A 14,851-nucleotide genomic window follows, 5' to 3' on the forward strand; every position below is an offset into this window, starting at 1 on the left:
CAAAGCTATGTCGCGTGCTGCGTTATGCGGAGACACTAAAAGCACCATAGTAGAACACAGATGAAGCTTCCAAGTTGATGTAATAGCTAGTAAGAAGTAGTACAATTCAAGTTTTAGGTATCGATTATTGACTTTTTAACCTTCTTTGGTGCCTGGGACATGAGTTAGGGACTTATGATTTTGCATGAAAGGAGGACTAGCAGCCGCGTTGCATGGGAGAATGTGAAAAGTGTTCATATGTAGGAAAAACCTGAGAAATCCGTCCGTTTTCGTTATTTGTTATCGAGTCGACTTAAAGCCAAATCGTCACATTGGCCGCGCTCCTCTCTGAAACGGTTGTACTTATCATCTCCAAAGCTATGTCGCGTGCTGCGGTATGCGGAGACAATAAAAGCACCATAGTAGAACACAGATGAAGCTTCTAAGTTGATGTAATAGCCAGTAAGAAGTAGTACAATTCAAGGTTTACGTATCGATTATTGATTTTTTTCCCTTCATTGGTGCCTTGAACATGAGCTACGAACATAAGGTTTTGCATGGAAGGAGGACTAGCAGCCGCGTTTCATGGGAGAATGTGAAAAGTAATCATATGTAGGAAAAACCTGAGAAATCCGTCAGTTTTCGTCATTTGTTATCGAATCGTCTTAAAGCCAGATCGTCACATTGGCCGCTCTTCTGTCTGAAACGGATATATTTATCGCCTGCAAAGCTATGTCGCTTGCTGCGGTATGCGGAGACACTAAAGGTACCATAGAAGAACACAGATGAAGCTTCTAAGTTGATGTAATAGCCAGTAAGAAGTAGTACAATTCAAGTTTTAGGTATCGATTATTGACTTTTTACACTTCTTTGTTGCCTTGGACGTGAGCTAGGAACTTAAGGTATTGCATGAAAGGAGGACTAGCAGCCGCGTTGCACGGGACAATGTGAAAAGTTTTCATATGTAGTAAAAACCTGAGAAATCCGTCCGTTTTCGTCATTTGTTATCGAATCGACTTAAAGCCACATCGTCACATTGGCCGCTCTTCTGTCTGAAACGGTTACGTTTATCGTCTGCAAAGCTATGTCGCGTGCTGCGGTATGCGGAGACACTAAAAGCACCATAGTAGAACACAGATGAAGCTTCTAAGTTGATGTTATAGCCAGTAAGTAGTAGTACAATTCAAGTTTTAGGTATCGATTATTGACTTTTTACCCTTCTTTGGTACCATGGACATGAGCTAAGAACTTGAGATTTTGCATGAAAGGAGGACTAGCAGTCACATTGCACGAGAGAATGTTAAAAGTGTTCATATGTAGTAAAAACCTGAGAAATCCGTCCGTTTTCGTCATTTGTTATCGAATCGACTTAAAGCCAGATCGTCACATTGGCCGCTCTTCTGTCTGAAACGGTTACATTTATCGTCTGCAAAGCTATGTCGCGTGTTGCGGTATGCGGAGACACGAAAAGAACCATAGTAGAACACAGATGAAGCTCCTAAGTTGATGTAATAGCTAGTTAGAAGTAGTACAATTCAAGTTTTAGGTATCGATTATTGACTTTTTACCTTTCTTTGGTGCCTTGGACGTCAGCTAGGGACTTATGATTTTGCATGAAAGGAGGACTAGCAGCCGCGTTGCATGGGAGAATGTGAAAAGTGTTCATATGTAGGAAAAACCTGAGAAATCCGTCCGTTTTCGTCATTTGTTATCGAGTCGACTTAAAGCCAGATCGTCACATTTTCCGCTCTCCTCTCTGAAACGGTTGTACTTATCATCTCCAAAGCTATGTCGCGTGCTGCGGTATGCGGAGACAATAAAAGCACCATAGTAGAACACAGATGAAGCTCCTAAGTTGATGTAATAGCCAGTAAGAAGTAGTACAATTCAAATTTCAGGTATCGATTATTGATTTTTTACCCTTCATTGGTGCCTTGGACATGAGCTACGAACATAAGGTTTTGCATGGGAGGAGGACTAGCAGCCGCGTTGCATGGGAGAATGTGAAAAGTGTTCATATGTAGTAAAAACCTGAGAAATCCGTCAGTTTTCGTCATTTGTTATCGAATCGACTTAAAGCCAGATCGTCACATTGGCCGCTCTACTGTCTGAAACGGTTACATTTATCGTCTGCAAAGCTATGTCGCGTGCTGCGGTATGCGGAGACACTAAAAGTACCATAGAAGAACACAGATGAAGCTTCTAAGTTGATGTAATAGCCAGTAAGAAGTAGTACAATTCAAGTTTTAGGTATCGATTATTGACTTTTTACACTTCTTTGGTGCCTTGGACATGAGCTAGGAACTTAAGGTATTGCATGAAAGGAGGACTAGCAGCCGCGTTGCACGGGACAAAGTGAAAAGTTTTCATATGTAGTAAAAACCTGAGAAATCGGTCCGTTTTCGTTATTTGTTATCGAATCGACTTAAAGCCAGATCGTCACATTGGCCGCTCTAGCGTCTGAAACGGTTACGTTTATCGTCTGCAAAGCTATGTCGCGTGCTGCGGTATGCAGAGACAATAAAAGCACCATAGTAGAACACAGATGAAGCTTCTAAGTTGATGTAATAGCCAGTAAGAAGTAGTACAATTCAAGTTTTAGGTATCGATTATTGACTTTTTACACTTCTTTGGTGCCTTGGACGTGAGCTAGGAACTTAAGGTATTGCATGAAAGGAGGACTAGCAGCCGCGTTGCACGGGACAATGTGAAAAGTTTTCATATGTAGTAAAAACCTGAGAAATCCGTCCGTTTTCGTCATTTGTTATCGAATCGACTTAAAGCCACATCGTCACATTGGCCGCTCTTCTGTCTGAAACGGTTACGTTTACCGTCTGCAAAGCTATGTCGCGTGCTGCGGTATGCGGAGACACTAAAAGTACCATAGAAGAACACAGATGAAGCTTCTAAGTTGATGTAATAGCCAGTAAGAAGTAGTACAATTCAAGTTTTAGGTATCCGTTATTGACTTTTTACACTTCTTTGGTGCCTTGGACGTGAGCTAGGAACTTAAGGTATTGCATGAAAGGAGGACTAGCAGCCGCGTTGCACGGGACAATGTGAAAAGTTTTCATATGTAGTAAAAACCTGAGAAATCCGTCCGTTTTCGTCATTTGTTATCGAATCGACTTAAAGCCACATCGTCACATTGGCCGCTCTTCTGTCTGAAACGGTTACGTTTATCGTCTGCAAAGCTATGTCGCGTGCTGCAGTATGCGGAGACACTAAAAGCACCATAGTAGAACACAGATGAAGCTTCTAAGTTGATGTTATAGCCAGTAAGTAGTAGTACAATTCAAGTTTTAGGTATCGATTATTGACTTTTTACCCTTCTTTGGTACCATGGACATGAGCTAAGAACTTGAGATTTTGCATGAAAGGAGGACTAGCAGTCACATTGCACGAGAGAATGTTAAAAGTGTTCATATGTAGTAAAAACCTGAGAAATCCGTCCGTTTTCGTCATTTGTTATCGAATCGACTTAAAGCCAGATCGTCACATTGGCCGCTCTTCTGTCTGAAACGGTTACATTTATCGTCTGCAAAGCTATGTCGCGTGTTGCGGTATGCGGAGACACGAAAAGCACCATAGTAGAACACAGATGAAGCTCCTAAGTTGATGTAATAGCTAGTTAGAAGTAGTACAATTCAAGTTTTAGGTATCGATTATTGACTTTTTACCTTTCTTTGGTGCCTTGGACATCAGCTAGGGACTTATGATTTTGCATGAAAGGAGGACTAGCAGCCGCGTTGCATGGGAGAATGTGAAAAGTGTTCATATGTAGGAAAAACCTGAGAAATCCGTCCGTTTTCGTCATTTGTTATCGAGTCGACTTAAAGCCAGATCGTCACATTTTCCGCTCTCCTCTCTGAAACGGTTGTATTTATCATCTCCAAAGCTATGTCGCGTGCTGCGGTATGCGGAGACAATAAAAGCACCATAGTAGAACACAGATGAAGCTCCTAAGTTGATGTAATAGCCAGTAAGAAGTAGTACAATTCAAATATCAGGTTTCGATTATTGATTTTTTACCCTTCATTGGTGCCTTTGACATGAGCTACGAACATAAGGTTTTGCATGGAAGGAGGACTAGCAGCCGCGTTGCATGGGAGAATGTGAAAAGTGTTCATATGTAGTAAAAACCTGAGAAATCCGTCAGTTTTCGTCATTTGTTATCGAATCGACTTAAAGCCAGAACGTCACATTGGCCGCTCTTCTGTCTGAAACGGTTACATTTATCGTCTGCAAAGCTATGTCGCGTGCTGCGGATTGCGGAGACACTAAAAGTACCATAGAAGAACACAGATGAAGCTTCTAAGTTGATGTAATAGCCAGTAAGAAGTAGTACAATTCAAGTTTTAGGTATCGATTATTGACTTTTTACACTTCTTTGGTGCCTTGGACATGAGCTAGGAACTTAAGGTATTGCATGAAAGGAGGACTAGCAGCCGCGTTGCACGGGACAAAGTGAAAAGTTTTCATATGTAGTAAAAACCTGAGAAATCGGTCCGTTTTCGTTATTTGTTATCGAATCGACTTAAAGCCAGATCGTCACATTGGCCGCTCTACTGTCTGAAACGGTTACGTTTATCGTCTGCAAAGCTATGTCGCGTGCTGCGGTATGCAGAGACAATAAAAGCACCATAGTAGAACACAGATGAAGCTTCTAAGTTGATGTAATAGCCAGTAAGAAGTAGTACAATTCAAGTTTTAGGTATCGATTATTGACTTCTTACCCTTCTTTGGTGCCTTGGACATGAGCTAGGGACTTATGATTTTGCATGAAAGGAGGAGTAGCAGCCGCGTTGCATGGGAGAATGTGAAAAGTGTTCATATGTAGGAAAAACCTGAGAAATCCGTCCGTTTTCGTCATTTGTTATCGAGTCGACTTAAAGCCAGATCGTCACAATAGCCGCTCTTCTCTCTGAAACGGTTGTACTTATCGTCTGCAAAGCTATGTAGTGTGCGGCGGTATGTGGAGACACTAAATCACCATAGTAGAACACAGATGAAGCTTCTAAGTTGATGTAATAGCCAGTAAGAAGTAGTACAACTCAGGTTTTAGGTATCGATTACTGACTTTTTTGCTGGCTTTGGTGCCTTGGACATGAGCTAGGACCTTAAGATTCTGCATGAAACGACGACTAGAAGCCGAGTTGCACGGGAGAATGTGAAAAGTGTTCATATGTAGTAAAACCTGAGAAATCCGTCCGTTATCGTCATTTCTTATCAAATCGAATTAAACCCAGATCGACACATTGGCCGCTCTTCTCTCTGAAACGGTTGTACTTATCGTCTGCAAAGCTATGTCGTGTACGGCGGTATGCGGGGACACTAAATCACCATAGTAGAACACAGATGAAGCTTCTAAGTTGATGTAATAGCCAGTAAGAAGTAGTACAATTCAAGTTTTAGGTATCGATTATTGACTTTTTACCTTTCTTTGGTACCATGGACATGAGCTAAGAACTTAAGATTTTGTATGAAAGGAGGACTAGCAGCCGTGTTGCATGGGAGAATGTGAAAAGTGTTCATATGTAGGAAAAACCTGAGAAATCCGTCCGTTATCGTCATTTGTTATCGTGTCGACGTAAAGCCAGATCGTCACATTGGCCGCTCTCCTCCCTAAAACGGTTGTACTTATCATCTCCAAAGCTATGTCGCGTGCGGCGGTATGCGGAAACAATAAAAGCACCATAGTAGAACACTGATGAAGCTTCTAAGTTGATGTGTTAGCCAGTAAGAAGTACTACAAATCAAATTTTAGGTATCGATTATTGATTTTTTAGCCTTCATTGGTGCCTTGGACATGAGCTACGAACATAAGATTTTGCATGGAAGGAGGACTAGCAGCCGCGTTGCACGGGAGAATGTAAAAAGTAATCATATGTAGCAAAAACCTGAGAAATCCGTCCGTTTTCGTCATTTGTTATCGAATCGACTTAAAGCCACATCGTCACATTGGCCGCTCTTCTGTCTGAAACGGTTACGTTTATCGTCTGCAAAGCTATGTCGCGTGCTGCGGTATGCGGAGACTCTAATAGTACCATAGAAGAACACAGATGAAGCTTCTAAGTTGATGTAATAGCCAGTAAGAAGTAGTACAATTCAAGTTTTAGGTATCGATTATTGACTTTTTACACTTCTTTGGTGCCTTGGACATGAGCTAGGAACTTAAGGTATTGCATGAAAGGAGGACTAGCAGCCGCGTTGCACGGGACAAAGTGAAAAGTGTTCATATGTAGTAAAAACCTGAGAAATCCGTCCGTTTTCGTCATTTGTTATCGAATCGACTTAAAGCCAGATCGTCACATTGGCCGCTCTACTGTCTGAAACGGTTACGTTTATCGTCTGCAAAGCTATGTCGCGTGCTGCGGTATGCGGAGACAATAAAAGCACCATAGTAGAACACAGATGAAGCTTCTAAGTTGATGTAATAGCCAGTAAGAAGTAGTACAATTCAAGTTTTAGGTATCGATTATTGACTTCTTACCCTTCTTTGGTACCATGGACATGAGCTAAGAACATAAGATTTTGCATGAAAGGAGGACTAGCAGTCGCGTTGCACGGGAGAATGTGAAAAGTGTTCATATGTAGTAAAAACCTAAGAAATCCTTCCTGCATAGCGATTTAGAAAAGATTGCTGTATGGTGTGTCAGGTGGCAGTTGACGCTAAATAACGAAAAGTGTGAGATGATCCACATGAGTTCCAAAAGAAATCCGTTGGAATTCGATTACTCGATAAATAGTACAATTCTCAAGGCTGTCAATTCAACTAAGTACCTGGGTGTTAAAATTACGAACAACTTCAGTTGGAAGGACCACATAGATAATATTGTCGGTAAGGCGAGCCAAAAGTTGCGTTTCATTGGCAGGACACTTAGCAGATGCATCAAGTCCACTAAAGAGACAGCTTATACTACACTCGTTCGTCCTCTGTTAGAATATTGCTGCGCGATGTGGGATCCTTACCAGGTGGGATTGACGGAGGACATCGAAAGAGTGCAAAAAAGGGCAGCTCGTTTTGTATTATCGCGTTATAGGGGAGAGAGTGTGGCAGATATGGTAAGCGAGTTGGGATGGAAGTCATTACAGCATAGACGTTTTTCGTCGCGGCGAGACCTTCTTACGATTTTTCAGTCACCAACTTTCTCTTCCGAATGCGAAAATATTTTGTTGAGCCCAACCTACATAGGTAGGAATGATCATCAAAATAAAATAAGAGAAATCAGAGCCCGAACAGAAAGGTTTAGGTGTTCGTTTTTCCCGCTCGCTGTTCGGGAGTGGAATAGTAGAGAGATAGTATGATTGTGGTTCGATGAACCCTCTGCCAAGCACTTAAATGTGAATTGCAGAGTAGTCATGTAGATGTAGATGTAGATGTAGATGTAGATATGTTATCGAATCGACTTAAAGCCAGATCGTCACATTTTCCGCTCTTCTGTCTGAAACGGTTACATTTATCGTCTGCAAAGCTATGTCGCGTGCTGCGGTATGCGGAGACACAAAAAGCACCACAGTTGAACACAGATGAAGCTCCAAAGTCGATGTAATAGCTAGTAAGAAGTAGTACAATTCAAGTTTTAGGTATCGATTATTGACTTTTTACCCTTCTTTGGTGCCTTGGACATGAGCTAGGGACTTATGATTTTGCATGAAAGGAGGACTAGCAGCCGCATTGCATGGGAGAATGTGAAAAGTGTTCATATGTAAGAAAAACCTGAGAAATCCGTCCGTATTCGTCATTTGTTATCGAGTCGACTTAAGGCCAGATCGTCACATTGGCCGCTCTTCTGTCTGAAACGGTTACATTTATCGTCTGCAAAGCTATGTCGCGTGTTGCGGTATGCGGAGACACAAAGAGCACCATAGTAGAACACAGATGAAGCTCCTAAGTTGATGTAATAGCTAGTTAGAAGTAGTACAATTCAAGTTTTAGGTATCGATTATTGACTTTTTACCTTTCTTTGGTGCCTTGGACATCAGCTAGGGACTTATGATTTTGCATGAAAGGAGGACTAGCAGCCGCGTTGCATGGGAGAACGTGAAAAGTGTTCATATGTAGGAAAAACCTGAGAAATCCGTCCGTTTTCGTCATTTGTTATCGAGTCGACTTAAAGCCAGATCGTCACATTTTCCGCTCTCCTCTCTGAAACGGTTGTACTTATCGTCTGCAAAGCTATGTCGTGTGCGGCGGTATGCGGAGACACTAAATCACCATAGTAGAACACAGATGAAGCTTCTAAGTTGATGTAATAGCTGGTAAGAAGTAGTACAATTCAAGTTTTACGTAACGATTATTGACTTTTTAACCTTTTTTGGTGCCTGGGACATAAGTTAGGGACTTATGATTTTGCATGAAAGGAGGACTAGCAGCCGCGTTGCATGGGAGGATGTGAAAAGTGTTCATATGTAGGAAAAACCTGAGTAATCCGTCCGTTTTCCTCATTTGTTATCGAGTCGACTTAAAGCCAAATCGTCACATTGGCCGCTCTCCTCTCTGAAACGGTTGTACTTATCATCTCCAAAGCTATGTCGCGTGCTGCGGTATGCGGAGACAATAAAAGCACCATAGTAGAACACAGATGAAGCTTCTAAGTTGATGTTATAGCCAGTAAGAAGTAGTACAATTCAAGTTTTAGGTATCGATTATTGACTTTTTACCCTTCTTTGGTACCATGGACATGAGCTAAGAACTTAAGATTTTGTATGAAAGGAGGACTAGCAGCCGTGTTGCATGGGAGAATGTGAAAAGTGTTCATATGTAGGAAAAACCTGAGAAATCCGTCCGTTATCGTCATTTGTTATCGTGTCGACTTAAAGCCAGATCGTCACATTGGCCGCTCTCCTCCCTAAAACGGTTGTACTTATCATCTCCAAAGCTATGTCGCGTGCGGCGGTATGCGGAGACAATAAAAGCACCATAGTAGAACACTGATGAAGCTTCTAAGTTGATGTGTTAGCCAGTAAGAAATACTACAAATCAAATTTTAGGTATCGATTATTGATTTTTTAGCCTTCATTGGTGCCTTGGACATGAGCTATGAACATAAGATTTTGCATGGAAGGAGGACTAGCAGCCGCATTGCACGGGAGAATGTGAAAAGTAATCATATGTAGCAAAAACCTGAGAAATCCGTCCGTTTTCGTCATTTGTTATCGAATCGACTTAAAGCCAGATCGTCACATTGGCCGCTCTTCTGTCTGAAACGGTTACGTTTATCGTCTGCAAAGCTATGTCGCGTGCTGCGGTATGCGGAGACACTAAAAGTACCATAGAAGAACACAGATGAAGCTTCTATGTTGATGTAATAGCCAGTAAGAAGTAGTACAATTCAAGTTTTAGGTATCGATTATTGACTTTTTACACTTCTTTGGTGCCTTGGACATGAGCTAGGACCTTAAGGTATTGCATGAAAGGAGGACTAGCAGCCGCGTTGCACGGGACAAAGTGAAAAGTGTTCATATGTAGTAAAAACCTGAGAAATCCGTCCGTTTTCGTCATTTGTTATCGAATCGACTTAAAGCCAGATCGTCACATTGGCCGCTCTACTGTCTGAAACGGTTACGTTTATCGTCTGCAAAGCTATGTCGCGTGCTGCGGTATGCGGAGACAATAAATGCACCATAGTAGAACACAGATGAAGCTTCTAAGTTGATGTAATAGCCAGTAAGAAGTAGTACAATTCAAGTTTTAGGTATCGATTATTGACTTCTTACCCTTCTTTGGTACCATGGACATGAGCTAAGAACATAAGATTTTGCATGAATGGAGGACTAGCAGTCGCGTTGCACGGGAGAATGTGAAAAGTGTTCATATGTAGTAAAAACCTAAGAAATCCTTCCTGCAAAGCGATTTAGAAAAGATTGCTGTATGGTGTGTCAGGTGGCAGTTGACGCTAAATAACGAAAAGTGTGAGATGATCCACATGAGTTCCAAAAGAAATCCGTTGGAATTCGATTACTCGATAAATAGTACAATTCTCAAGGCTGTCAATTCAACTAAGTACCTGGGTGTTAAAATTACGAACAACTTCAGTTGGAAGGACCACATAGATAATATTGTCGGTAAGGCGAGCCAAAAGTTGCGTTTCATTGGCAGGACACTTAGCAGATGCAACAAGTCCACTAAAGAGACAGCTTATACTACACTCGTTCGTCCTCTGTTAGAATATTGCTGCGCGATGTGGGATCCTTACCAGGTGGGATTGACGGAGGACATCGAAAGAGTGCAAAAAAGGGCAGCTCGTTTTGTATTATCGCGTTATAGGGGAGAGAGTGTGGCAGATATGGTAAGCGAGTTGGGATGGAAGTCATTACAGCATAGACGTTTTTCGTCGCGGCGAGACCTTCTTACGAAATTTCAGTCACCAACTTTCTCTTCCGAATGCGAAAATATTTTGTTGAGCCCAACCTACATAGGTAGGAATGATCATCAAAATAAAATAAGAGAAATCAGAGCCCGAACAGAAAGGTTTAGGTGTTCGTTTTTCCCGCTCGCTGTTCGGGAGTGGAATAGTAGAGAGATAGTATGATTGTGGTTCGATGAACCCTCTGCCAAGCACTTAAATGTGAATTGCAGAGTAGTCATGTAGATGTAGATGTAGATGTAGATGTAGATATGTTATCGAATCGACTTAAAGCCAGATCGTCACATTTTCCGCTCTTCTGTCTGAAACGGTTACATTTATCGTCTGCAAAGCTATGTCGCGTGCTGCGGTATGCGGAGACACAAAAAGCACCACAGTTGAACACAGATGAAGCTCCAAAGTCGATGTAATAGCTAGTAAGAAGTAGTACAATTCAAGTTTTAGGTATCGATTATTGACTTTTTACCCTTCTTTGGTGCCTTGGACATGAGCTAGGGACTTATGATTTTGCATGAAAGGAGGACTAGCAGCCGCATTGCATGGGAGAATGTGAAAAGTGTTCATATGTAAGAAAAACCTGAGAAATCCGTCCGTATTCGTCATTTGTTATCGAGTCGACTTAAAGCCAGATCGTCACATTGGCCGCTGTTCTCTCTGACACGGTTGTACTTATCATCTCCAAAGCTATGTCGCATGCTGCGGTATGCGGAGACAATAAAAGCACCATAGTAGAACACAGATGAAGCTTCTAAGTTGATGTAATAGCCAGTAAGAAGTAGTACAATTCAAGTTTTAGGTATCGATTATAGATTTTTTACCCTTCATTGGTGCCTTGGACATGAGCTACGAACAGAAGGTTTTGCATGGAAGGAGGACTAGCAGCCGCGTTGCATGGGAGAATGTGAAAAGTGTTCATATGTAGTAAAAACCTGAGAAATTCGTCAGTTTTCGTCATTTGTTATCGAATCGACTTATAGCCAGATCGTCACATTGGCCGCTCTTCTGTCTGAAACGGTTACGTTTATTGTCTGCAAAGCTATGTCGCGTGCTGCGGTATGCGGAGACACTAAAAGCACCATAGCAGAACACAGATGAAGCTTCTAAGTTGATGTAATAGCCAGTAAGAAGTAGTAGAATTCAAATTTTAGGTATCGATTATTGACATTTTACCCTTCTTTGGTGCCTTAGACATCAGCTAAGAACTTAAGATTTTTCATGAAATTAGGACTAGCAGCCGCGTTGCACGGGAGAATGTGAAAAGTTTTCATATGTAGTAAAAACCTGAGAAATCCGTCCGTGTTCGTCATTTCGTATCGAATCGACTTAAAGCCAGATCGTCACATTGGCCGCTCTTCTCTCTGAAACGGTTGTACTTATCGTCTGCAAAGCTATGTCGTGTGCGTCGGTATGCGGAGACACTAAATCACCATAGTAGAACACAGATGAAGCTTCTAAGTTGATGTAATAGCCAGTAAGAAGTAGTACAACTCAGGTTTTAGGTATCGATTACTGACTTTTTGCTGGCTTTGGTGCCTTGGACATGAGCTAGGACCTTAAGATTCTGCATGAAACGACGACTAGAAGCCGAGTTGCACGGGAGAATGTGAAAAGTGTTCATATGTAGGAAAAACCTGAGAAATCCGTCCGTTTTCTACATTTGTTATCGAGTCGACTTAAAGCCAGATCGTCACATTGGCCGCTCTTCTGTCTGAAACGGTTACGTTTATCGTCTGCAAAGCTATGTCGCGTGCTGCGGTATGCGGAGACACCAAAAGCACCATAGTAGAACACAGATGAAGCTTCTAAGTTGATGTAATAGCCAGTAAGAAGTAGTACAATTCAAGTTTTATGTATCGATTATTGACTTTTTACCCTTCTTTGGTACCATGGACATGAGCTAAGAACTTAAGATTTTGCATGAAAGGAGGACTAGCAGCCACGTTGCATGGGAGAATGTGAAAAGTGTTCATATGTAGGAAAAACCTGAGAAATCCGTCCGTTATCGTCATTTCTTATCGTGTCGACTTAAAGCCAGATCGTCACATTGGCCTCTCTCCTCTCTGAAACAGTTGTACTTATCATCTCCAAAGCTATGTCGCGTGCTGCGGTACGCGGAGACAATAAAATCACCATAGTAGAACAAAGATGAAGCTTCTAAGTTGATGTAAAAGCCAGTAAGAAGTAGTACAATTCAAGTTTTTGGTATCGATTATTGAGTTTTTACCCGTCTTTGGTACCATGGACATGTGCTAAGAACTTGAGATTTTGCATGAAAGGTGGACTAGCAGTCACTTTGCACGGGAGAATGTGAAAAGTGTTCATATGTAGGAAAAACCTGAGAAATCCGTCAGTTTTCGTCATTTGTTATCGAATCGAGTTAAAGCCACATCGTCACATTGGGCGCTCTTCTGTCTGAAACGGTTACGTTTACCGTCTGCAAAGCTATGTCGCGTGCTGCGGTATTCGGAGACACTAAAAGTACCATAGAAGAACACAGATGAAGCTTCTAAGTTGATGTAATAGCCAGTAAGAAGTAGTACAATTCAAGTTTTAGGTATCGATTATTGACTTTTTACACTTCTTTGGTGCCTTGGACGTGAGCTAGGAACTTAAGGTATTGCATGAAAGGAGGACTAGCAGCCGCGTTGCACGGGACAATGTGAAAAGTTTTCATATGTAGTAAAAACTTGAGAAATCCGTCCGTTTTCGTCATTTGTTATCGAATCGACTTAAAGCCACATCGTCACATTGGCCGCTCTTCTGTGTGAAACGGTTACGTTTATCGTCTGCAAAGCTATGTCGCGTGCTGCGGTATGCGGACACACTAAAAGCACCATAGTAGAACAAAGATGAAGCTTCTAAGTTGATGTAATAGCCAGTAAGAAGTAGTACAATTCAAGTTTTAGGTATCGATTATTGACTTTTTACCCTTCTTTGGTACCATTGACATGAGCTAAGAACTTGAGATTTTGCATGAAAGGAGGACTAGCAGTCACAATTCACGGGAGAATGTTAAAAGTGTTCATATGTAGTAAAATCCTGAGAAATCCGTCCGTTTTCGTCATTCGTTATCGAATCGACTTAAAGCCAGATCGTCACATTGGCAGCTCTTCTGTCTGAAACGGTTACATTTATCGTCTGCAAAGCTATGTCGCGTGTTGCGGCATGCGGAGACACAAAAAGCACCACAGTAGAACACAGATGAAGCTCCTAAGTTGATGTAATAGCTAGTTAGAAGTAGTACAATTCAAGTTTTAGGTATCGATTATTGACTTTTTACCCTTGTTTGGTGCCTTGGACATGAGCTAGGGACTTATGATTTTGCATGAAAGGAGGACTAGCAGCCGCGTTGCATGGGAGAATGTGAAAAGTGTTCATATGTAGGAAAAACCTGAGAAATCCGTCCGTTTTCGTCATTTGTTATCGAGTCGACTTAAAGCCAGATCGTCACATTGGCCGCTCTTCTCTCTGAAACGGTTGTACTTATCGTCTGCAAAGCTATGTAGTGTGCGGCGGTATGCGGAGACACTAAATCACCATAGTAGAACACAGATGAATCTTCTAAGTTGATGTAATAGCCAGTAAGAAGTAGTACAATTCAAGTTTTAGGTATCGATTATAGACTTTTTACCCTTCTTTGGTACCATGGACATGAGCTAAGAACTTGAGATTTTGCATGAAAGGAGGACTAGCAGTCACATCGCACGGGAGAATGTGAAAACTGTTCATATGTAGTAGAACCCTGAGAAATCCGTCCATTTTCGTCATTTGTTATCGAATCGACTTAAAGCCAGATCGTCACATTGGCCGCTCTTCTGTCTGAAACGGTTACATTTATCGTCTGCAAAGCTATGTCGCGTGTTGCGGTATGCGGAGACACAAAGAGCACCATAGTAGAACACAGATGAAGCTCCTAAGTTGATGTAATAGCTAGTTAGAAGTAGTACAATTCAAGTTTTAGGTATCGATTATTGACTTTTTACCTTTCTTTGGTGCCTTGGACATCAGCTAGGGACTTATGATTTTGCATGAAAGGAGGACTAGCAGCCGCGTTGCATGGGAGAATGTGAAAAGTGTTCATATGTAGGAAAAACCTGAGAAATCCGTCCGTTTTCGTCATTTGTTATCGAGTCGACTTAAAGCCAGATCGTCACATTGGCCGCTCTCCTCTCTGAAACGGTTGTACTTATCATCTCCAAAGCTATGTCGCGTGCTGCGGTATGCGGAGACAATAAAAGCACCATAGTAGAACACAGATGAAGCTTCTAAGTTGATGTTATAGCCAGTAAGAAGTAGTACAATTCAAGTTTTAGGTATCGATTATTGATTTTTTACCCTTCATTGGTGCCTTGGACATGAGCTACGAACATAAGGTTTTGCATGGAAGGAGTACTAGCAGCCGCGTTGCATGGGAGAATGTGAAAAGTGTTCATATGTAGTAAAAACCTGAGAAATTCGTCAGTTTTCGTCATTTGTTATCGAATCGACTTAAAGCCAGATCG

Source organism: Schistocerca gregaria, unplaced genomic scaffold, assembly GCF_023897955.1.
Source record: "Schistocerca gregaria isolate iqSchGreg1 unplaced genomic scaffold, iqSchGreg1.2 ptg000371l, whole genome shotgun sequence".
NCBI classification, from domain to species: domain Eukaryota; kingdom Metazoa; phylum Arthropoda; class Insecta; order Orthoptera; family Acrididae; genus Schistocerca; species Schistocerca gregaria.